This window comes from Stegodyphus dumicola, chromosome 2 (genome assembly GCF_044657685.1).
Source record: "Stegodyphus dumicola isolate Sdum_Otavi_A_Nest chromosome 2, ASM4465768v1".
Taxonomy (NCBI): domain Eukaryota; kingdom Metazoa; phylum Arthropoda; class Arachnida; order Araneae; family Eresidae; genus Stegodyphus; species Stegodyphus dumicola.
The window spans coordinates 113,863,051-113,887,351 of NC_140769.1; the positions used below are offsets into that span (position 1 = coordinate 113,863,051).

Consider the following 24,301-nt stretch of genomic DNA (forward strand, 5'->3'; position numbering starts at 1 on the left):
GAAAGGTAAAAACGAGCTATGCCCTGACCGGATTTCGAACTCCGGATCCTGTGAATACGCGTCAAGAGTGCTTCCATTTACACTACGATGGAATTCGGAATAGAGAGAGAAAATACCTTATATGCTACCTCTTCTAAAGGGAGATTGGTGATAAATGGACCCAATCGCCAAATCCTAGTGGTGACAAATTATCTTCAATAATCTTTTAGTTCCAGCGTCACTGTAGAGTGATTAGAGTCTTTGATTATGTAAACGTGAAAAATGAACAGTGCCCTCATCGGGATTCGAGTTCCAGACCTCCCGAATACGCGTCAAGTGTGCTTCCAGTTACACCAGGAAGTCATGCAGAAAGGAGGGAGAAAATACTTTAAACAATATAAAAAGGAAACGTATTCATTTTAAATATAAGGTATGTTTTGAACTATTTGGAACTATTGGAACTATTTGGAAATCGTTCTTAATACTGAAGTGTCAGTACCCTGGTATAGAAGTTTTGATATATTAGTTAACTGAAGAAATTGGATTTTCTACGGATATCATATTTCAAATTAAATAAAAAGTATTGCATAAAAATTATGTAAGAAATATTTAAACTTCAAGACGTTTTGAAGAGTATATATTTTGTTCGAATTTTATTATCAAACCTATTATCTCGAGTAGAAAAAAACCACCTGGGTTATTTTATCTGCAAAAAAACACTTTTATTCAGATAACTGAAAAGAAAATATATCCATCTGATATAGGTGCAAAATAAAGATGTTTCTTAAAGTTAAACTTCGAAATGCAATTAAAGCATTCAAATTCAAAAAGCAAAATTCATCCTTTAAAACAACGAAAATCTTCCGGATTTAGCGTAACTTCAATGCTTTTGAGTTATCGTATTGAAAGGTTTCGTTTTTTACTAATGAATAATTTTAATTTATTTTTAATGATTCGCTTTAAAATGATTATTAATTATATGATTGGAAAATTTTTACTCTTCATAAGGCTGAAAAACTGTGAATTAAGGTATCTGCCTATGTTAAAAAAAGGATTTCGGCGAAAAAAATTCGATTTTTTTTAATTGCCCAGTTTGAAAGGTCACTTTTGTAGGATTCCGAAAATGGCTCATTTTTACGTTTGTGATAATTAGAAGAGAAGATATAGCCAATTAACTGCACTGGAAGTGAAAGCAGAAAGACCGGAAGTGCCATTTAAAAGGCTCAACTTAAAGGTAAACGATCTTGTTATCCCTGTTTTTTTTTTTTTTTTTTTTTTTTTTACCTGTTTGTGTATAAAATTGTGCTAAAACATTTCATTTTAATTCTGGGTACTTTTTTTTTTTTTTGTTTCTGGCGATAATTATTTGCCTTAATTTTTTGAACTGGGACTGGCAACATTTAGGTTTTTTGAACTGGGTGTGGCAACATTGCGATTAGGTATAAAGACTATATTGCTGGATGCATATACAGCAGTTTTAATTTTTAATTCAGGGTATCTTGGGTTACTTCCTGTGTTTGAATATTTAGGCATATCAACTGAACAAGAAATGATTAAAAATTACTTTGGAATTGATAACGAAAGAATAAAGAACTCGAAACGTCATTCGTCGCTCATTTCGAAAATAGCCAGAAAAAAATTAAAATCAAATAGGAAATCAAAATTACTTAAGTAAAAGATATGGAGGGTGTGATGTACAAATGTGGAGAATTTTAAGTGTGTAAATACAACAGAACAGTTTTTCTGTTAATGTGAAATCTTTAAATGCGTTTTCTGGAAAACTAATTTTTCTAGTGTTTTTACATACAAGAAATGTAATTACTCAAAATGTTCTAAAGGTATCTCTATTAAATTTCACTAAAGTGTTTTCTATATTATTTGCTAGGTTTTAAGCTACAATCCATGTCATATTTATTAATTTGATTGTTTTATAAGTATTTCTATATAAAACGATGAGAAATATTTTAGAAAAAACTGTGTTTTTTCATGTAATTACACATATTTTAGTAAATTTTAGAAATATCATAAACATTTTAGTTCATAACACAGATGAGTGTTGTAGTAGTATACAGTATAAATAAAATTGAAATTTATTCTGTGGGAAAAAATATACGACATTTAACGTAAGTGTTAAATTCTCCTAAAAATGTGCATAAAATTGTATATATTTCAAACATTTATGAAAATATTCCTAAAAATTTACCTACTTTCATGATTTGATATCATATTTTGACTAAATAAATATATATTTCATCAGAATTCTATGTTTTAAAAAAAAAAGTGCTCCGGACGTAGGCAGATACCTTAACTTGTCAGAGAGAGAGAGAGAGTCATTAAAGTGGCTATAATTCTACATGTTGAAGAATCATAACGAAAGTAATTTTTTTTTTGCAACATCGATTAGCATCCAAATCTCCCATTATTAACAACTCTCTTAAATGGCATTTGCTGTTTTTTGGCATTTTCGGCACTAGTTTCATTGTCATTTTGCAAAGACTGGAGGAAATAAATCCATTATTTTATATGAGAAGTCCTTTTAACAACTCCGTATGAACAAGCTTTTCTTTTCTTTTAACGCTGTGCCACCATATAAAAATTTTATCTTTGGCAGTTATTATTTTTAATCAAGATATCATATATGTTCTCTAAAGTTTTGTAATATATTTTTAAAGCATAATATTACATTTATATCTGTTTTAGATCATAATTCGTTTGTATTTATTTGCATGCATTAGTTGCATGCGAACAAAATGTATATTATATTTAAATGGCGTTTAGTATGTCCATGGAGGACACCATTCTACTTCATTCACTCACTGCAGTTGTCCTATAAAGCTGTAGCAGGTGGAAAGTTTGCTAATGGTAACGGCAATTTTCCAGGAGTCATTGATTTTCTGAATGAATGACTGCACAGTGGATGAATTTTTTCTTTCAGTGACTTTAAAAGGTATTTCTCCCACCTTCTTAGCATGCCTTCGTAGTGTAGTGGTTAGCACGCTCGACGCGAATTCGAGAGGTCCGTGGTTCAATTCCTGGCGAGGGCATTGCTCATTTTTCATCTCACCTGCTTCCAAAAAAAAAAAAAAAATACCTAATGACTCTACAGTGGCGCCCGAATTAAAAGGGTGGCGGATGATGATTCTCCACGCCCATAATTTGGTGAATGGGTGCCCTAAACCCCAGTCGACCTATAAAGGGATGAATATATAAGGTATTTCTCCCGCCTTCTTAGCAGGTCTTCATAGTGTAGTGCATGACCAATGGTGCACATACTGAAGAACTGCATCAAAACTTTGAAGAGTTGCCACTGCTTATGTTGAAAAGTTTGCCTATATAAAAATACAATGATTTACTATTGATTTTTAAAACCTTACCATTTCATTTACAAATATTCTATGTGTTCTAGTTCGTCACAGGATACACTTCGACAAGAAGGATGCGAAAGCAGCTATAATCTATATCGTCTTGAAATGCATCTTCAGTGTGCCAAAACTCGTGAACTACGCATTTTCCTTTATATGGTTTTAATATATATTTTTTTTGTACGGCCGGGGATTGCACTGCCGGCAACTTAATTCTGTGACTTGCTGTGTGTTATGCATAAATGCAATAAAAATACCCTAAAAGTGAAGAAAATTGGAAACGTTGATTGGAAAAAACTGATTATTTCTTATTTAAAATTTTGAATAACATATCTAGAAAAGTAAACAACCTTAGCTTTTTAGCAACTGCAGTTGAAAGCTCTATTACGTTTGTCACTGATATCTATTGTTCCAATTCAACGTATATAGATTAATTAAAAATATGCACCGGGAGGAATTTGAAAAATTAAACCTTAATAATGAGTTTCCTAATAGCATAATAAACTTTTTTATCTCACTATGTAATTAATGCTTTGCTTTTATGACCTTTACAGAATTTGTACATTTAAACACAAGCAATGTTTGGGTATTTCCTTTTCTCATTATATACTGCTGCTTATGTTACCCTTAAACGACTAGAAAAGTATAGAAATTATACGATATATCACTAACGTCACGAACTTCGTTAATTTTATGTTCGAATCATTTCGACCTCAATGATTTTTTACTAATCTTTTTAATATCTTGAAAGCTTTTATTCGTTCTGACATCATAGTTATTAGCTGAGCAAAACGCACATTTAGAATCAGAAGTTCCGCTTTACAATTATGCTCCGATAGAATCGTCTCTTCTTACAATAAAGCAAACTTTTCACAGTTATGACCAGCAATTACCGATCGCAAATTGAGTTGTGCCAAATACGGAAGGCAATAATTTGCCGGAGTTTAGACGGAAACCTTTATGAGCATCGTAATTATAATCGCTTCCATATCTGGCAAAGGAAGTTCCTAACACTGAATATTTGCACGCGATTCATTAAATCACGATAACCGTCTTTCCATTTCGGCTATTTCCATTAGAGAGGCTTTCATATTTACGCATATTACGAACAGAATGGAAAATTTAAAATTTACATGTTTTGAGCTGAAATCGTGCTGATTAAGCTTATGTTTAATGGGCATATATAAAAGCCTTAACGCTGCTTCAGTGATTCTTTTCATATATCAAGGTTTAAACCTCTAGTATAAGAATGACGTAAATATTTCTACGTCTAATTTTCAAGGCTTAAAAGTATATACATTCAACAAAAGCAATGCACAGCTAGTTTAAAATTTTTTTATTGGTTATTTCAAAATTTTCTAATTTACAAGGAGTTCAATTTAAAAGTTGATTACGCATTTAATGATCCTTAATATTTTATATAGTTTGTTTCCAAATAATTATTTGGTTAATTCATTATATGTGAGAGGATGACAAATCAGTTCAGTGGGAATAGGATGATGAGGAGTTCGGAGACAGTAAGGGATATGATGAGTCTTTTATGAAAAAAAGTTGTTAAATGCTGTCATATTAATGTTGTGTATTAGAAATTACCATGAACACTGAAGTTTATCAAGATATTGTTAGGGAATTCATTATCTTGTTGCAAAAGAGTAAACATTCTCTTGAATCTACTACAATATTTCAAAATGTCATACACTAAATTCTACAAAGAAAATGCTGGAGAAGGTTTCTTAGAGACGCATTCATATATAAAACCTATGGCCACCACAGGATAACTTGTCTCTAGGATGTTTAAATTGCGTTCAGAAGCAATTCATCTCAAAAGAACTTAAGTTAAAATCATTGCTGCCATCCAAAATGTAGATAACGATAAGCCCAATTAGAACAGCACAGTTTTAGTTCTTTAGACTGAGAAAATAGTTATAGAGCTTGACTTTCTTTGGGATCATAAATTGGTATCAAACCTTTAACAGAAATTCAGGGAATAATCGCTGTGTCTGAAATGCAACTACAGAGTCTTGGAAAGGTTAGGCAAAACCTTTTATTTAAATCAAAACTTGAACATAAAATGCACGCCTCGTGCTCACAGAATCAGCCACTACATGTGGCAATGCAACTTACAGTCAAATTCAAAAGTGACAAGCTTACATAATTTACCTCTAACACTAAGTTGGCTCAGAATTTCAGTCGGTGTAACAATTTAAATGACTGCAACTATGATGCAAAGCCGAATAATATAGTCGAATCTTATCAGAAGTGACGAAACCTAGTAACTTGGCTTTGAAAAGCAGAAACAAGCTCTGTCTTACAATCCAAACCTCAGTTAAGTGATCAACCTTTCTAGCTTATTTTCAGAAAAAAAAAACCGCCAGTTATTTCTCTGAGTTTCGAAATTTGCTATCCTTCGTTGTTTTGCTCTCTCTGGTGTCGAGGCTTTCTTGTAATATGGCGAAAGCGAGCATGTTGGTAGCAATTGTTGTACTTTTCTTATTACGAGTTATTGGTTATTTACTTAAAGTTTGAGATTACTTCAATTAAACGATTAGTTATGAAATCAATCGCCATAAAAAAGGTAATTCATGGATTACCTTTTTATGCCTGGTTTAATTTACTTTATTTTTGGAAAAATAGGCGAGGACCATTTTAATCTCGTTCAGTCGTTTTTTTTTTTTTTTTAACGAAGCTGAAAATATAAACTGCAGAACTCTGCACATTACGTTATAATTTTCATTAATAAAATGATTTATATAAATTTTAATGTATAATTATTTAAGGATATTTTTGAGTAATAAAGTTAAAAAGTAGTTGAGAAGTAGGTGTGTGATTTGTTCCGAATATCGGGCGATATGTTTCACTCTCGAGAAAACGCTCCGTCGAGGTGGGTGTTATTTCGCCCTTATGGGGAGGTTAGATGTCACTCCTTAAGAGTCAAGTACAATTCTTCCGAACGTAAGAAGTAGAGTGCACTGAACTAGAGGGACATCATTTCAATCAAATGCAGTACGCAAGATATGTCTGATAAAAATATACACTTACGTTTTGAAGGCAAGTCTATTTTAAATTAAACATAGTGTAAATGCAAAGTTCTGATTAATCGGCATTTATTATTTTTTTAATCATAGTGTAGTAATCCTTTGTATTATAACGGTTGAATACTTACTAATAAAATAGCAGATATTTCGGAAAATTCTGTATTTTTAAAATGGAGGAAACATTCACTCTTACAACTCTGAAAAACTAGTCATCAGAACAATTTATTTCGTAATTTTAAAATAAATAGAGCAAGAATATTCACTGCTTCTTTCATTTTCGAGTAACTTTTGAAGACATAATGTACAGAAGGAGGCACACATTTTAAGCTACAGAGCTGTTGATTATATAAATAGTATACCTAAATTTTAAAAGCAAGCAATGCTGTATGTTTCGGAAGCAGAGGCGAGAGATCAAGATTTTGGAATTGGATTATTTGATTACGACAAAGCACATGAAAATTATCTGGGTAAGGAAAAGGATACCTTCGTGGATCTAAGGATAACAAGTTCTTACTCACATAAGGACATAGGACAAACTACAAAAGTGCTCGCAGAGAACGCGTTCGCTATCAATTTAGTCTGAATTGGAATAAAGTGCGATGTCCTGTGGAGTTTTGACCCGTTCTGAAATTTCATCTCAGAGTAACACATTATCGGTCTGCCATATTTGCTTAATTGGATCGGATATTTTATATTCAGTATTTTTGGATATATCTCGTCTTTTATATTTTTATTTCACTAGATACAGGATTTCGGCAGCAAATATTTCATAATTGCGTAGATGATAGTTGTTAATAAAGGTATTAAGTAACGATAAGCCCAATTAGAACAGCACAGTTTTAGTTCTTTAGACTGAGAAAATAGTTATAGAGCTTGACTTTCTTTGGGATCATAAATTGGTATCAAACCTTTAACAGAAATTCAGGGAATAATCGCTGTGTCTGAAATGCAACTACAGAGTCTTGGAAAGGTTAGGCAAAACCTTTTATTTAAATCAAAACTTGAACATAAAATGCACGCCTCGTGCTCACAGAATCAGCCACTACATGTGGCAATGCAACTTACAGTCAAATTCAAAAGTGACAAGCTTACATAATTTACCTCTAACACTAAGTTGGCTCAGAATTTCAGTCGGTGTAACAATTTAAATGACTGCAACTATGATGCAAAGCCGAATAATATAGTCGAATCTTATCAGAAGTGACGAAACCTAGTAACTTGGCTTTGAAAAGCAGAAACAAGCTCTGTCTTACAATCCAAACCTCAGTTAAGTGATCAACCTTTCTAGCTTATTTTCAGAAAAAAAAACCGCCAGTTATTTCTCTGAGTTTCGAAATTTGCTATCCTTCGTTGTTTTGCTCTCTCTGGTGTCGAGGCTTTCTTGTAATATGGCGAAAGCGAGCATGTTGGTAGCAATTGTTGTACTTTTCTTATTACGAGTTATTGGTTATTTACTTAAAGTTTGAGATTACTTCAATTAAACGATTAGTTATGAAATCAATCGCCATAAAAAAGGTCTTTAGGTTATATCGATGCAGGAACGGGAAAGATGTGCAGAACCATATCCGGGATTCAAATTCCGGACTCCCGAATACGAGTCGAGTGTGCTTTTAGTTTTACCAGGAAAGCATGCGGAAAGGCGAGAGAAAATACCTTATAAATATTTGCACACAAAACGTTATTTCTGAAATGAATTATGAAAAACCTATGATAATTAAAAACAAGGATAAGAGTTTCTTAAGAACTGAAATTATCTACTGTATGTATCTCTGTTACCTGCTGTGTACTCATTTTCCATGTTCAAGCTTAAAAATCAATGCTATATACTATTTGAGCAAATAAATAATATTAACTTTTTAACATTATTTCATATATCAATATTTCTATTAAATCACCTTTCCTGATTTGTAATAAACACGAATATAATGGCACAACACTGCGAGAAAAAAAAGACACTTCTGTATCTCCCAATACCATCATTCTAACATATGTATTTTGACACAAAATCGAACTTTTTATGAAACGATTCTCCGTCTCAAATTATGCCTAAATATCAAATTTTGTAAAATTTAGTGCGAAATTTACGGAGAAATTTAAAATTTTCTTGGCGTATTTTTTCAGTTTTCGCAAAGAACAATTTTAACTTTTGGCGAACTTCTTAATTTATAGCAATCTATTTTTCGTTTCGTTTTTCATTGTATATGAGCGGGAAAAAAGGCATCATTCATACTTTCAAATAATTTTAACAAAGTGCGTATTATCGCTTGGCGTTCTTATTGCTAAAAAAAAAGGCAGATTTCAAAACGCTCCAATATGTAAATTCATGCATATATTAGACAATTTATAAATAAAATAACTAATTTTTTGCAGGTGTGCCTAGAACTACATCTACGTTAAGATAGATAATGTTAAAACTTTCATAGCTTATAATAGAAAATTGTGTTCGAAAAATTCATAAAAAATATTTAAACATACAAATTTTAAAAATAAATCATAAAAAATGCGACAATTATATTTGGATTAAGCCTAAACTTCGAATTCTCGAAGAAGGAATCAGTAAGTTTAATAAAAAAAAGAATATTAATAAATATACATCAAATTCAATTAACATTGAGGAGTTAAAATTTTGAGAGCTAATTTTTTAAAACTTACTCGAGCGATTTTTACAAGACTTGACAGTTTGGCATAATTTGAGTCGTAGACTCGAAATATAGAAAAAAAATGCATGTTATTTTAGAAAAACTTCGGTTTTGTGTCAAAATACTTATATTAGAACAACGGTAAATATAAATCTAATACATATCCTAAATCGTGCTTTCGAGACATGAAAAACGCAATTCGAATTTCGTCAATCCGCACAGTAGAACGGGAGATATAGAAATGTCCCTTTTCTCTGCGCGGTGTACATTTAATTACATCAACGCCATCTAATGTATAAGTAGAAACTTTGATTTCCTTTATTCCAATTATGAGTAACTATGTTAATACAGACAGTTATTGGACAGTTACTGTATATGAACAGTTATTGCTAAAAATGTGTTACATTTTTACACGTCTCATGATTGCATATTTTGAAGGGTAAACAATAACAAGTTTTTAGTTCAGTTTCAGTGAATATCTTACTGAAACCTACTGTCAATGAAAACTTATTATAAATAAAAATGCGGGAAGACATCAAAAAAACAATTTTTACTTCAAAATTAAAACAATTAAAGTTAAAAAATTAACAAAAGAAAGAAAGAAAATAGTTGGAAAAAAATTCACATACTTTCTATTTAATGAAAATGTTTAAAAAATTCACATTATTCTCTTTAGTGAATAAACATTTTTCTTCCAACGTGAGAAAGATATTTTAATGCTGAAACTTCTATGAAGTAACAGACATGTGGCAAAATATATGTTCAGAAGTATGTAATGAAGTAAAAGACAACAGTTAATGAGATTCGTAACCCTAGTTTAACTTCAGTAAGATTGCGATTTTTACTATTACCTCAATTATGCACTCAATAGTTGTTAAAATACTAAGAAATGACGATATTTACCAAGAAATCATTTTAAATCTGTAGAATTTCTACTGAAAATTCATCTTAATGCACAATCCCTCATTAAACAAACATTATTTTAACAAATAAATAATTATTCAAGGAGAATTAATTCTACAATTGGTAATATTTATGCAAATTATTTTAGTAATATAATTTGAGCTATAATATCGCTACTTAATTTGCAGTTTCAAATGTCTCAAAATTTTAAATAAATCAAGTTACGTGTTAGATTCGTTTAATGTTTAAACAAAATGACAAAAACCTATGCTTATGGAGGTTTGTATGAAATTGTTTAAACCCATTATTTAATCATCGTACCTTGTTCAAACGTGATATTATTTTTCCTTTCTTTTCTTCTGATGCTGAGACTAAATTTTAATGCTAGACTTGTTTTTCAGGGTGCTTTCTTTACGATTTACTCGTAATTTCAGATAATAAGCGTTACATTACATAAGCAAAATTTCTTAATGTAAATGAGAGATTTTTAGCTTGTGTAACTGTAATAAATAACAAGACAAAAATAATAGTTCGCGTTTTCTCGAAATTCATTAACGGCACGTATAAAGGAAATATATCAAGAAGACCTAAATCTGTCCATCTAAGATTCATGATAAATTGAAAATGCAGATACATATATATGTATATGTGTGTGTGTGTGTATCTCTATTTTATGTATGTATATATATGTATGTATCTGTATTTATGTATATATATATATATATATACACACCTTTGGCGGGAGACAAAAACAATCCATGTTCTAGTCATGGCCGAAACTACTGCTGCGTAGAGGATTGCAAATTGCGCCATAGTGGAATGATCCGATGAAATTTTAAAAGAAGCACGACCAACTTTATAATTAAACATAATTTTTGGATGATGTATTACTTAGCACATATCTTCACAACCAGCAGAAGATTAAAGGTGCTAAACGTGCCCATAATTTTAGATATGCAATTGCATTTTAATAAGTGGCAAATAGATAGCAGGGGCTGAGCGACACGCCGTCAACAGGCAGGCTATCACGGTGGAGACAACTTCCTGAAAAGCACCCGATTCTGCTTTCCAGAGTACAGCTCCCGACTCTGCTCGGTCGTTCTCGGAACTCCACGTACTCTCGAGATTCTCCACGTTATAACTCGAGATGCACTCGAAGACACACAGAGCACAGCTCCCGACTCTTCAGTTCAGTCGTTCCCGAAGCTCAACACACTCTTTCGACAATGCACGAACCGCGATACACGAAGAGATTCTTTCGATGCACTCGACGACCCACTCGGCACTCGCTGCCCGGCTGTCAACTCGATCGACTCCGCACGGACTGACTGACTCGAGACACTGTCTATCTCGCACTAGACGAGGCACTAACTGACTGTAGACCAGCAGGGTTTATATAGCTTTCGGCTTGTGTTCGAGAACATTCTGAGCTAAACCGGTAAGAATTCGTTCCAGAAAGTTCTCCATCCGTCCGTGGCATATCGCTAATTTTGTCGCCAAATCTCGCCAAATGTGACAACCCTGCCGTCCCTCGCCATTTTATGGCAATCCTAAACCTGCTTTGCGGGGAAGCTATCTTACCGCGACCGAACATTTCGTAACAATACATATATACATATAGTATATATATATATGTAATGATAGCACAGTTTTGGAAGCATTGATGCAGAAACATTACGACGTAGATGCTTAGAAATGCTAATTGCGAAGACACTTGATGGTTAGAGCGTCCATCCATTTTGATGAAGAAACAGTCGAGCCTGGTTAAATTCCATATTTACTTAAATTCACATTGGTGGCCACAATTTACTTGGTATTCCAATCGTACCTATTTCCAGAATAATTTCGGTACTATCGCGACAGAAGCGAATATAGATGATTTCTGGAGCGTCTTAACAGGATGAAAGTTTAAGCGAAAAGAGAGAGAGTGTCGCAGTTCTTCAGAGGAAGAAGGGAGAGAGTCAGAAAAGGTTTTGGTTTACACATTACTTTGATTGGGGAAGAGATATCTGCATTAAAGGTTACGTAAGATCGCATGATTAATTTGAATGACGCAGTTCAGATTTATAGCGCTACTTTTAAGACAGAGAAAAGAAGACCCCGAATTAAATAAAAAAACGAAAGCGGTTATAGCGAATTAAAATTAGAAGTTTGCTTTCATTTTTTTATCTCATTTATATACATCTATCCTTTACATATATATATATATATATATATATGCACATACATGTATAATATATATTGTAAAAATATAAAATAGTAGAAGAAGTAATTTTTAACGTTGCTATACCTAGCATCAAACAACATGGCATTATCAAACAGTCCTTACAATTAGAAGAAAGCACAGACTTCTTACTTTTAAACTTCTTAAAAAATATATTAATTATGACCAGAAATCTCAGATTTTACATCGGTTCCTTTCATTTCCACTGTAAAAAGAAATCCTAATTTTTTTTTATTAGCCAACTCGTAACTACTGCCGTAAATTCACGAAATGTGAAAAGAGATTGCAAAAGTGTCGAATGGCATCGATTTTGCAATAAACAGCATTTTTTAGTGTTGACATAAATTCTGTCAGGAGAAGCAGACGTTTGCAATTTGTTTCGCTCGATATTTGCACCTTCGGAGAAGAAATGATTGAGTTCGAATAGAAGAATGATGAGCCTAGAGTTTTACATCTGCAATAAAACATGACGATATATTTATTGTTTCCTCAGTAATTTCACTTGAGGAAATGGAAAAGATTTGTAGACAGATATCTTTCCTATCTTAGTACAGGGTGTCCATAACTTAATCGACGGATAACAAAATTAAATTGAAAAGTAATTTTACGAATTAACAGGAATCTATTTAAATGGATATAATCTTTGGTTCGTGGAATATCGTTTATTTTAATCTACTGGGATGGCAGCAGGGAAGTTTTTCGGTTTACTGACAAAGTATTTTTAACTAAAACCATTTAATTTAAAATGCTATATATATTTTCAGACGATCCCTACCGCCAATATCACAAAACATTTAAAATCAACTTATCTTTAAATTTTCCGATAGAGAGTCTCGCGCGCTGGAGATAAAAGTGGTTTTTTTTTTTTTTTTTTTTTTTTTTTTTTTTTGTACAGTGTTGCCATTGCTCGCCTTGAAATCGTTGAGTTTCTTAATCAAAAATTCGTTAACATTTTACAAATTATGAAAAAGATAATAAAACAAATTCGAAATTGAAAATTTGGGCATCTGTGTGCCGATGTTCTGGTGGAAGATTACGTTATTCAAAATTTGATGGCTCTAGGTACCGTCGTTTTTCCACAATGCGAGAAACATACGTACGTTTATATAGATTCGTCATTATTTACTTTCTTTAAATGTAAGACAGGGTGATAATATTTGGTGGCAACAATTTAAAAACTAATTCGGCGTTTATAGTGAAACCCCACAAAATGCCGTTTTGAGACTAATAGCCCTTCTGGGTTATTGCCTCTTTGGGCTAACAAATGAAACATAGCGAAAGAGGCTACATGCTGCTTACTGTGATTCTGTGAAAGCAGTGAAATACAGTATTTATAATTATGCAGAAGATTCGGAGTGCATGGGAAGATGCATTAGTTGTAAGTATCAGCGGCGTTTGGTATGTACTCCTGTTTTGTTCATCATTACCATGATTTTTGCTTCTACATAAACGCTGGAAATCGTTTTGGGAAAATCTGTCTACTGGACCTTCAATAAAGCAATTATTTATTTTCAGTATTCAACCATAGCTTTATCTCAAACAACACGCTTCCAATGAGACTTGGGAACAGACAAACAAACGACTTATCGTGATATTCATTATCAAGAATACCGCTGTGATCTTTAAAGTGAGTAAAATTAATATATGCAGTTTGTCCCCACGCATCTAAAATGGACTGAATTTTTCTCAGTCAGTTTTTCTGCTTAAAATATATCACATAGAAGAAAGAGAGAAGAAGAGAGTGAATACATACAAATAAAATATTTAAACCTCCTATGTTTACAGCAAGTGTTCTGCATTCATTTAAAGGAAAGAATTAAGATCAGAAGTTTGGTGTGGAAAACAGAACATTCATCCGGTATTTTATGTTGGAGTGCAACATTCTTTTTACTATCTTCACAGGTAACAAATGCAAGGACATCCCTTCCATTTAACTTACTATCATCAGTAAAACAAATGTTTTATATTTGTTTCACTGGTGAGTCTGTTTGCTCATTGAAGAACTTGTCATTTATTTTCATTGATGAGTTTGTTATTTGTTTCCTCATAACTAATAGTTCTATAACTTTGAATAACGCGAAGAAGAAATCTCGTTTGAAAACCTCTAAGATGTTTACAGTTTCCTTTCTTCCTTAATTTCCCCAAGCTCTTGAGGAATAGGAAATGAGTGATACAATGCATTGATTACAAATCAGTTTGGGAACAAGAGTTTAGCCTTACAATTGTTTTTGACATTCACAGTCAACCAAGAAACGTTTTTTCAGTTTTGTTGGATATATAAGGAATATGGGGTTTTCCCACTTTAGTTTATTGTCCATAACAATGCCTAGATATTTGATACACTGCACGTCTTCAATAGGCTCACTTCCGAGAGTTAAATCAGTATTATAAGGTGACACTGATTTTTCATATATCATCATAATTTTCAAATTCGAAGGATTAAACTCAAGTTTACAGAGTTTCGGCCATTTATAAATGTAGTTTAATATGTTCTGAGAATGAACACAGGCATCAATAATAATCTTACGCTGTACAACAATAAGTAAATCATCTGCAAAAGCATTATAGTGACGTCTGGAATTTTCTCAAATTTCAAATCAAATCATTCATAATAAGAGGATATTCTTTCTCCAAATTAATCCGTTTCATTATATTATCCAAAGTAAGTTTAGAAGAGTGAAACTGGAAGAAACTCTTCATTAAATAAAAAATATTTTTAGGAATTTGAAGACACCTAAGCAAATGAAGAACGCTAAGCCAATATGCATTTTCGAATGCGCCAATTATATCTAAGGAAATGAAAGAGCTTACATAATTCCTATGGTTTCCCTGGGCGACAATATTCCATAATCGATCGAAGTAAAGCATTTTCAGCAGACCTTTGCGGAGTAAACCCAAATTGATCCCCACTCAAAAGATCAGAGCGACGAAGATGTTAATTTAAGTCTATTTGTGCATAGCTTCTCTAGACACTTGCCAAATATGGAAGTAAACTGATAAAATGAATGTTGTCGATATGTATCTTCGATATCTAAGCACCTTTAGTAATGCGAATAATTGTCGCTCTCTTCAAGCTTCGTGGAAAAATGCCAAGATTGAGACACGTATTAAACAAAGCACGCAAGTTAGAAAGGGCAACCAATATCAGCATTTTTAATTGTTTCATTAGCTATTCTATCAGATCCCGATGGCTTGTTCAAACTTAAGGTTCCAACCGCATAGTTAGCGTTAACCGCAGAGAAAGGAAGTTCATTATTTGCATCATATAGCAGATCAGCTCCATGACGTAAAATACGATGAATGTAAAATTCCTGTAATACAGAATCACAAGGGGACGACTTTTCTATGATGGTGTCATTTGTACCCTTAACAAAAGAAGTAAAACTTACAAGAGAAGTTTCAATTCCTGAAATTTCAAGCCTTCTAGCAAAACTGGTCTTAATTCCATAAGCATAAATTTTCTTTTGAATATTCTATACCGTTTTATCAGCAAGAAACTCTTTCCATGATTTTAATCTATTCTCCTCACGCTTAAAATTATACTTCAGCCTAATTTGAAAATAATGTACTCTATACATTTCTCTTAAAAGAGAATTTCTTGTCTTTTGATACCTTCTTCTAGTAGCATTTAATTGCTTTCGTATGCAAGTTAATTGCTTTCGTATTCAGTGAACACCAGGAAATTTTATGGAAACCACAGTTTTCCAAAAGTTTTCACGTTCCATGGCAAAAACAATAAAGTTTTATAAGCTCTTGAACACATAACTCTAACATAGCTGGTTGAGCACAATTTTAAATGAAGTTTAAAACAATCACGCCTGCCTTAGCACGAATATTATGAAAATACTTCCAATTTGCTATTTTCATGCTGAAGAAATTTATTTTTCCAGAAGCATTGAAAGAATGGTTACCATTAGTAATTTTCATTTAAAAAAGAAATCATTCCATGATCAGATAAGGAATTCATTATACTCGGGTAGATACCGCTTGCCAACACGCTGTAGAAATTTCTGTGCAGCAACAATCACACAACGTTTTATTTGAGTCGCAGGTAAAATAATCCGTAGTTTTCATTACTCACAAAAATGCCACGTACTGAAGGATTCGGCCAGTTTAATACCTGTGGAATCAGTCGTAGGACTAAAACAATTATCAGATTTACTGTTAGCATCCGTGCACCAAATAAGTCGCTTTATTTGAAAAAATATAATCTCTTTTACCCAGACCAGCATCAGTGTTAACAGAAAGCTGAAAATAATAACACAAAAGCCTGAATTCAAATCCTTTAAAGAAATGTCAGCAATAGCAGGATTATAATCACAATTATAAAAAGATGAAAACGCGATAGTCACACTTGATCATAAAGTAATTGCTGGTTTAAAAGCTACAGAGTTTCTGTCAAAGAAGCGTATGTAAGAATTCGGAAGACCAAGAAGCTTGCCAAAAAAAATAAGACTATTGAATAAGAATAAGCTAATACTATCACTTTCAAAATTAAAAATAAGCTGTTAAATATCGTTTTTGACTTGCGCAGTTAAGCTGAACTATTAAACTGAAGCAGTCCTTAAATACATTTGCCATGATCAATTCAAGCAGGCTTTCGTTCTCTCATAAAGATGTGACTACTATAGCAGCTAGAGAAAAATTTCTCTTCAACTTCTACTTTTTTAGATTCACTTCTCAACTTTTTTATACAGTTCACACAAACTTGTTCATTAAGACTCTGACATTCTGAGCTTTTATGTTCTCCAGGGCAAAAATAGCAAGACAAATTATTTCTACAGTCTACAGCCTTGTGATTATACCCGAGAGATGAAAACCACTTGCTAATGGTACAAAATTTAAATATTGCACATATTCCACAACAATTTCAATGATAACAAGGCAAGTACATGTTTAAGAATTTTCGTCTGACTTCAATAACGACAGATGTTATATGTTAAAGTTGCTTCAAACCTAAACGTAATCTTGATTTATTCGAATATCAGTTTCAGAATGTCCAGTATTTCTGAATTTTTAACATCATTCAGAATATTTTTAATTAATACAGGGCGATATTTCCGCTTAGAAACGTTTGGTTTCAATACAGCCGAATCCTCTTTAGTTCTTTTTGTCCCTTTCTGAGGCACATTTGATCAAAGTTCTATTTTTCGCAAATGCTTTTAATGTGACGAATTCCATTTTTTCCTTTCTTGGGATCAAGTTGATTCCTAAAACTTTTTTAACATTTTTCGAGTTAGTTTTCAGCCGGCATTATATAGGAAAAATTCTATGCATTTTGTTTATCATTTCTTAAAGCAATGGATGGTGTTACCAGCTCTCAGTAAGATGTTTTCTGGGTATTATTTATATGAATTTCTTTGTAAATATTGCAGTAAGTTACAGACATAATCTTTTCAGTTTGCTTAATAACAAGAATTTCCAACTCACCCAGTGCTTTCCTTGCATCTTCCCATAACTGTTGGTTGATACTACACTTTGGAAAGAAGGCAGCATCACTAATATTTGAAAAGGATTCCATTGAAGCCTGAAAAGCGTCGTCATCGTAATCTACCATCTTGGCCACACTAGTTGCAATCAAGAAAATCACTCTGATATTCTTATTAAATTCAAATAAATTATATAGAATGAATCCATAATATCTAACACATAAGAAACATTCAAGTTCCACAATGGTATTACCGCATCATGGACCCAACTAAAGAACCTTACCAAGCTTCGACACCGCACATGCCATGGCGTGCGTGGAACTTTATACACAAGAAAAGAATTAAAGAAAAATTACACAAGTACAGCAAAAAGGATTTTTTTATTAATCAACACTGTTTTTTATACATATGATGTCATATTTTTTTGGGGGAGGGAGGATTAAGCAATTCATTCAAGTATGTTCTTATTTCTCTGTTCCACATTTTTAAAATTTTAGTTTTAAATCAGAATCTCGTTTCCTTTAGATTTCAGTAGTTTTACTATTTACGAAAATGTGAAATTATAACTCTTCAAGAGTTCATTTATTGATAGACTTTCGAAGTTTTATCGATGACTAAACCCATCAGTTACACCCATTGATGGAATTAGCATACACATAACCGCTCCATTTATCCTCTCCTAAAAACTTTGCATCGTTAATGTCATATTCCTACAGCGCTAGTGTAACAAATGCAATCATATGGTAGGATACACGCACATGAGTATATTTCATTAGCATCAATAGTCTTTTTAATGATAAAATTGTAATTAAAAACGCAAAACAAGCATAATTAAGATCTGCTCTCGAGACCAGACGACACTAAGACGTTGTCTAGCAAAGAAGAAAAGATATATTAAAACGCATCATGGTAGAAAAACGGGTTTTTCTATGGATTCGTTGCACGGTATGGTTTGCCTACGTGCTGTCTAGTGCAGGGACACACCTCAGAAGCCAAAGGCACAAATGCATTTTAGAATTCAAAGATGCGCTATACGATATTGTTTGCTTAACACCTCAGGTGTAACACACCTCAGGAGCCAAAGGCATTGACATATTTGGAATCCAAATAGCAGGTAACGCAACTTTGAGGATATGAAAAGAAGCATATAGTCTAAATTTCCGAGTTCTGCCGCTCCTTCTGTTTCTAGGGCTTCATGGTTGAGTTTATATAAACTTGTCCTAAAATGTCATCGTCAGCACCGCGCAAATATAAAATGCAGATTTTAAACAATATTCCGCGTATTTATTTTTATTGGAAACATTTACATTTTCTTTGGGCTTTATTTCAGTAAGAATTTCAATAGTTTGTAGAATCAGTAGGCGTTTTTTAATGCTGGAGATATGAAAAATGCGCAGTGTCCTCGCCGAGATTCGAATCTAGATCTCTCGAATACGCGCGAGTGTGCTACCTTTACACCGCGAAGAAATGCAGAAAGGAGGGAGAAAGTGCTTTCTGAGTTTCTACGGAAAATACGCTACTACAATATAGATTAAAAATTTACCGATCTGATTTAATAATGCAGGTTATAGATGTTTAATGTAATCAAAATTATTACTTTATAAGATTTTTTTTATTATCTATGTCAATTTATTTGAACAGCAACTGCAGTAGATTCGCCCTCTCTCTCAGATATATATATATTTTAAAAAAATTCAAAATGCATTAAAACTTCCAATTTGATTTATAAAAAAATGATTGATAAATTTTTAAAGAATGTCAAAAATACGTTTTCTATAATATAATTTTATAATTTCTAATATATGGATCCTAAAGCAATATTCCGTAATTTGGCTTTCTGCCTAAATAATTTATCAATCTAGTACAATTCATTTAAATTAAAGGATCAATTTTAAAACAAGAAATCTTCTCCGTCACGAATAAAAGATTTAACGTACTTGTATTTGAGGATTCTTTTAAACGTCAAAACAAAAAATGACAAGCCTAGTTTTATTCATATTATACAATAATCGATCAATACGCTAGTGTTAGTTTTGAAGCATAAAATTCGGTTTAAAATGCAGTGTTAAGTAACCCACTCGCAGCTTTCCATGAAAGTGAATTTTGACAGCTACTTAAATTTTAACGAAAGTCAGGGATATATTTTCCACCAGAAAAATAACATCATCTGGCATTCCAGAATTGATAAGTATATTTAATCCGTGAAGTGACGGTTGAAAAACTCGAGAAGACATTTTTCAGAAGCTTAACTGTCTTGAAAAACATTTTCTAGAAAGCATTTTGGAAATAAGAAAGCTTCCACTTATGAATAAAATAGACTGACAGCTAAGATTTACAGCAGCCATTAAGAAATGTAGGAAAACTCTTCACTTCAGAGATGCATATGATTTAGTGTTAGCGAACTGTCAGCTTTAATAAGCTCTATCATTGTTTCCTCAATATTATAGAAGACAAGCAATATGTTACGAAAAAATAATTAGCAAATAAGCTTCAGTTGCGATAGTGCTCTGATTTGCCTAAGTGCGTCTGACTGACAGGATTAGTTTTGCCTTAAGAAACACTGACACGAGCTGTAGATGTGCTATAGTTTCAACGTCATTTTAAGGAAATATTTTGCGCTTTTTAAAACGCCATGGATGTTTTCTTGTAAAAGTGTGTAATGATTTATTTCGTATATTTTCAGTTATTGAAATAAAGGATTTTTATCTACCCTAAACGTTACATATTACTAATTGTTTTGCTTCCGCTTACAATGTGGTCAACTAGGCTTTCATCATTCTCATTTAAATTGTAATCTTTAATGTAACACGACAGCTTTAGGATAGCTAAAAAATACTCATTTCTTTATACAATTACAGTATCGTCTATAACGACATAAATTTAATTAGTACTCAGTAATTATTTTACACTGACGTTTAATCATTAAGTCTATTTTTCCTTCTTATTCTGCTAGCTTGAAAAGTCATAGAAAATTTAAAATTTTGACAGAAATTTAAATTGTTAGAACATTTTGAATAGCACTAAAGAAGTTTTTCTTGGTCTAAATACGCAAATGAAATAAAGTACGAATCATAATTTAGAACCTCTGGCAGAATTACGAAACTCTTTGCACAAAGTCGTACAAATGCTTCAAAATATTCCGACTTTTAGTCGAAAGAATTCTGACTTAAGCTGCCAACGTAAACTTTACAATTAATAAAACGAGATATCTTATCACTTTAAATGTACATATTATCTTTCCATTGCTCATGCTGAATAATGAACCAACCCCGAGTTAGAATTTAGGGTACGCAAGACTTAATGAACGCTTAAGCCAAGGCCATAACTAAGCCCTCCAATTAATCCTACAGATAACTTTACAATTAATAAAGCAGGCTGTCATATCACTTTAAATATACATAACATCTTTCCATTGCTCATGCTGAATAATGAACCAACTCTGAGTTAGAATTTAGGTTATGCAAGACTTAAAATTAATGCTTAAGACGAGGCCATAACTAAGCTTTCCAAATCATCGTACAGCTAATCATAATATTTTTTTCTCATATAGCGAGCGAATAGTAGACTACGAAAGACTGGAGTGCCTATCAACTGCCTTAATTGGTGCCATTTGTACCTGAAAAACTTCATTCGCTAATATTAAACAGTGAAGAACCAATGCATATGTGTGGATGGATAGATGGATTTAAGCATAGATTGATGGATGGATGGATATTCGTTTATTTGCTTGTTGTAATCGTGGAAAAACAGCGGAACTCAGGGCCTTCGAATTTTGAATACACATAAATCTTCACTCAAACATTTGCTTCCAGAAAACCGAATCGAATTTTGAATTTGTGTTTTATTTACTGCATGTTTTGAGCAAATTTAATGAATTCTGAGTAATATTTGCAGCAGTTTGAAAGCTATGTGTTACAACTGTTATAAATAAAATAGTTTTATCTTCGATAGTCTAGTGTATTGTCATTTGTCATATCATAAGACACTTAGTTTTCACATTTGATCAACAAGCTAGGTTATTTAAATAAAATGGATTGCCACTGCCTGAAATAAAATACTCAAATACTTTTATCTTTCAGGTGCCAGTGAGTCACCATTCGGCAAAGAGTAAGATTTATTTCAGATTTAATATTTTTTTTTGATTAACAAATAAGGCGATTTAAAAACAATAAACGCAGTCCTTAAAAATGTTTTCCCCAAATGGCGGGCAGTTGCCTGTAACGGCTTTGGCCACTCCTAAAGCCACAAGTGGTGTCCATTTTATTGTGGAGGCACCTAACAGGTGGCTTCGTTACCTCCTATGAAGAGAAAGAAAATTTTACATCCGTGTCTTCGGCATTCGAGCCCGGGCCCTTCGGTATCGCATTCAGGCGACCCTAACCACTATAAAGTCCGGGCGACCAGACCTTAAGAATATTTTTAAACTTTTTAATCTAATTGATTTAAATAAAATGCCTTTATATCATATTATATCTAATTAGTAATTTTATGTACTTTTTAAATTTATGAAAAATACTGCCGATCACCATATGGTAAAATCTTTAAGGGCAAATCATTCTTTGAAATGCTGTATTCCAAACTGAAGCTTTTAGATGCAACTGACTTACTGTCTGAAACTTTGCTAACAATTCATTGAGAAATTATTCAGTATTCGTTAGGTTTAATACGTCCAGTTTATCCAATATCTCATGATATTATTGCTCAATTCCTTTCTTGATCTTTTTCTGTTTCCTTTCAGAAAACTTCTTTAGGTTTTGCTGCGCGAGTTTTGAAAAAGCGCGAGAGAGAAGAATAAAAGAATTTAGAATGAGAAATAATATATATGATTGTTCCTATAGAGTGAATTTTGCATCCTCTACAATTGAATTCTTCAACAAAAACAAAAAAATGTAAAAAATTCAATTTTTTACATTTTTTAAACTTGAACTAACATCAATATTGAACGTAGCACTACGTATATACTGAAAAATATAATAATGCTGCTGTGCGTACAGGTTCGTAATAGTTTGAATGCATACAGCTCCTATTATAGGCTAATAAAATTTATATCATCAAAAGAAACACTCCAGAGTTCTATAACTTTTCACAAAAATAGTCGTACAACTCTTCATATTATCACAGAGTACAATCAGTAGTTACACGTCAAACTACTAATAATGTTAAACACAACGCAATGCAAAGCGCATCTAAAGAGCAAAGCTAACCGGGAGATATCTCAGTACTGTGTACTTGCGCTGAACTAACAACTAATAACTACAACTGAGAACGAGATACTTCTAGTACTTTCTACTTCTTGAAATTACTGGAAGGCATCTCAGGCCTTCCAGTAATATAGAATATAGTTACAGTTACCCGGAATATCAATTACAGTTACTCAGTTGCAATATCCATTACGGTTACATAAGAACCCCATGAAAATGTCGCCAAATGATAGCCAAGTTTGATGACTTTGGGCGGTTTGGCTACAAATTTAGTCGTCACAACTTGCCAATTTAACGAGATATTCGATCTGTTAAATAGACTTCCCTTGAATTCTTACTTTTCTAGTAAGCTTCGCTTCTTTAGATTTTCATGTTTCATTACACAAAAAAAATTACAACGGTTTTATATATAGCTGCGCTAAAATTATGTGTCTCTTTACAAAATTCGTAACAATAATATAATAAAAATATTATAAATGAGACGGTGTTTTCTTCATTTCATTTTTTCTGTGCCTGATTGAAAGTAGCTGTTATATTAGATAAAACATACACAGTACAACTCACTGAATAATTTCTGTTTCATTTAAAATCTAGAATCAGTTTATTGTAAAAAATTATTCAGTTTGCGCAATCGAAAAACGTATTTCGTGGAAACTAATAAATACTTTTACGAAGTTATATTAGCTTTAAAACTTGTGTTATATTAGAGAGAGTATGCATTCTAGATCTCACTGAATAATTTCTATTGCATTTAAAGCCTAGAACACATATGATTGTAATTATCGGTTAAGTTTATGCAATCAAAAAAGCAATACCTTCGTTGATATATGAACGAGGTCTTGTGACCCCAAGTAAAGTTGTTTACTGATTTTATTGAGCCATAATATTTTCTAGCGGAACAAAACTTCTCACCTCAATCAAGCATCTCTACTTTTCATTGGCGTTAACAGTAGATAGTCATCTCTTGTACCCAAGAGACCTCTTATTCAGTTCCGTTCTCCAGCCCCTAATGGTTTCCTTCACTTTTTTTAGCGAATGCTTTCTCTTATTTCCTTATTTACGACGATGTAGAGGTTACAGTAAATTACAAAGGCAATTTACTGTAACCTCTACATTACATAATCAAAATGCCTCGGTCGCATACCTCTGGAGCAGGGAAGTCTGAAAACAGAGGCAACCACTCGAAAGCATTGGACAGCTTACTAAAAAGCACTGAATTTAAGTGAATTGTTCATATGCGGAATTATTTGGTTCGCCGAAATACAGCCCCCCAGTGCTTCCCCGAAGTCTACAGGACTTGAAAAGTGCTCTTTTAGACGTGAAGCTTCCATATCTTCCATATATTGCGTTAAAGAAAGATTAGTTGTAAAACAAGATACATAATTTTCTCATTTTACTCAAATTTTCACAAATTTTACTTTAATATCTTAGGATTAATTACTTATCATTGTAGAAATTTATGTTAAGAATGCTTTTCTAAATTTATAACAAACAATTTTAATCATTTGCCAGTAAGTTAGAGTATGCAT

The 24,301-nt window shown here is 32.5% G+C and overlaps 1 long non-coding RNA gene and 1 other non-coding gene across 2 annotated transcripts; both read left to right on the forward strand.

The window, feature by feature from the left end:
- Nucleotides 1-734: 734 nt before the first annotated feature.
- Nucleotides 735-21,519, forward strand: LOC146998548 (uncharacterized). Its single transcript, XR_015039323.1, has 2 exons — nt 735-1,213; nt 21,122-21,519. It is a non-coding gene; the product is annotated as an uncharacterized LOC146998548 (long non-coding RNA).
- TRNAS-CGA (transfer RNA serine (anticodon CGA)) lies at nt 2,951-3,023 on the forward strand. The gene has a single exon. It is a non-coding gene; the product is annotated as a tRNA-Ser (tRNA).
- Nucleotides 21,520-24,301: the final 2,782 nt, after the last annotated feature.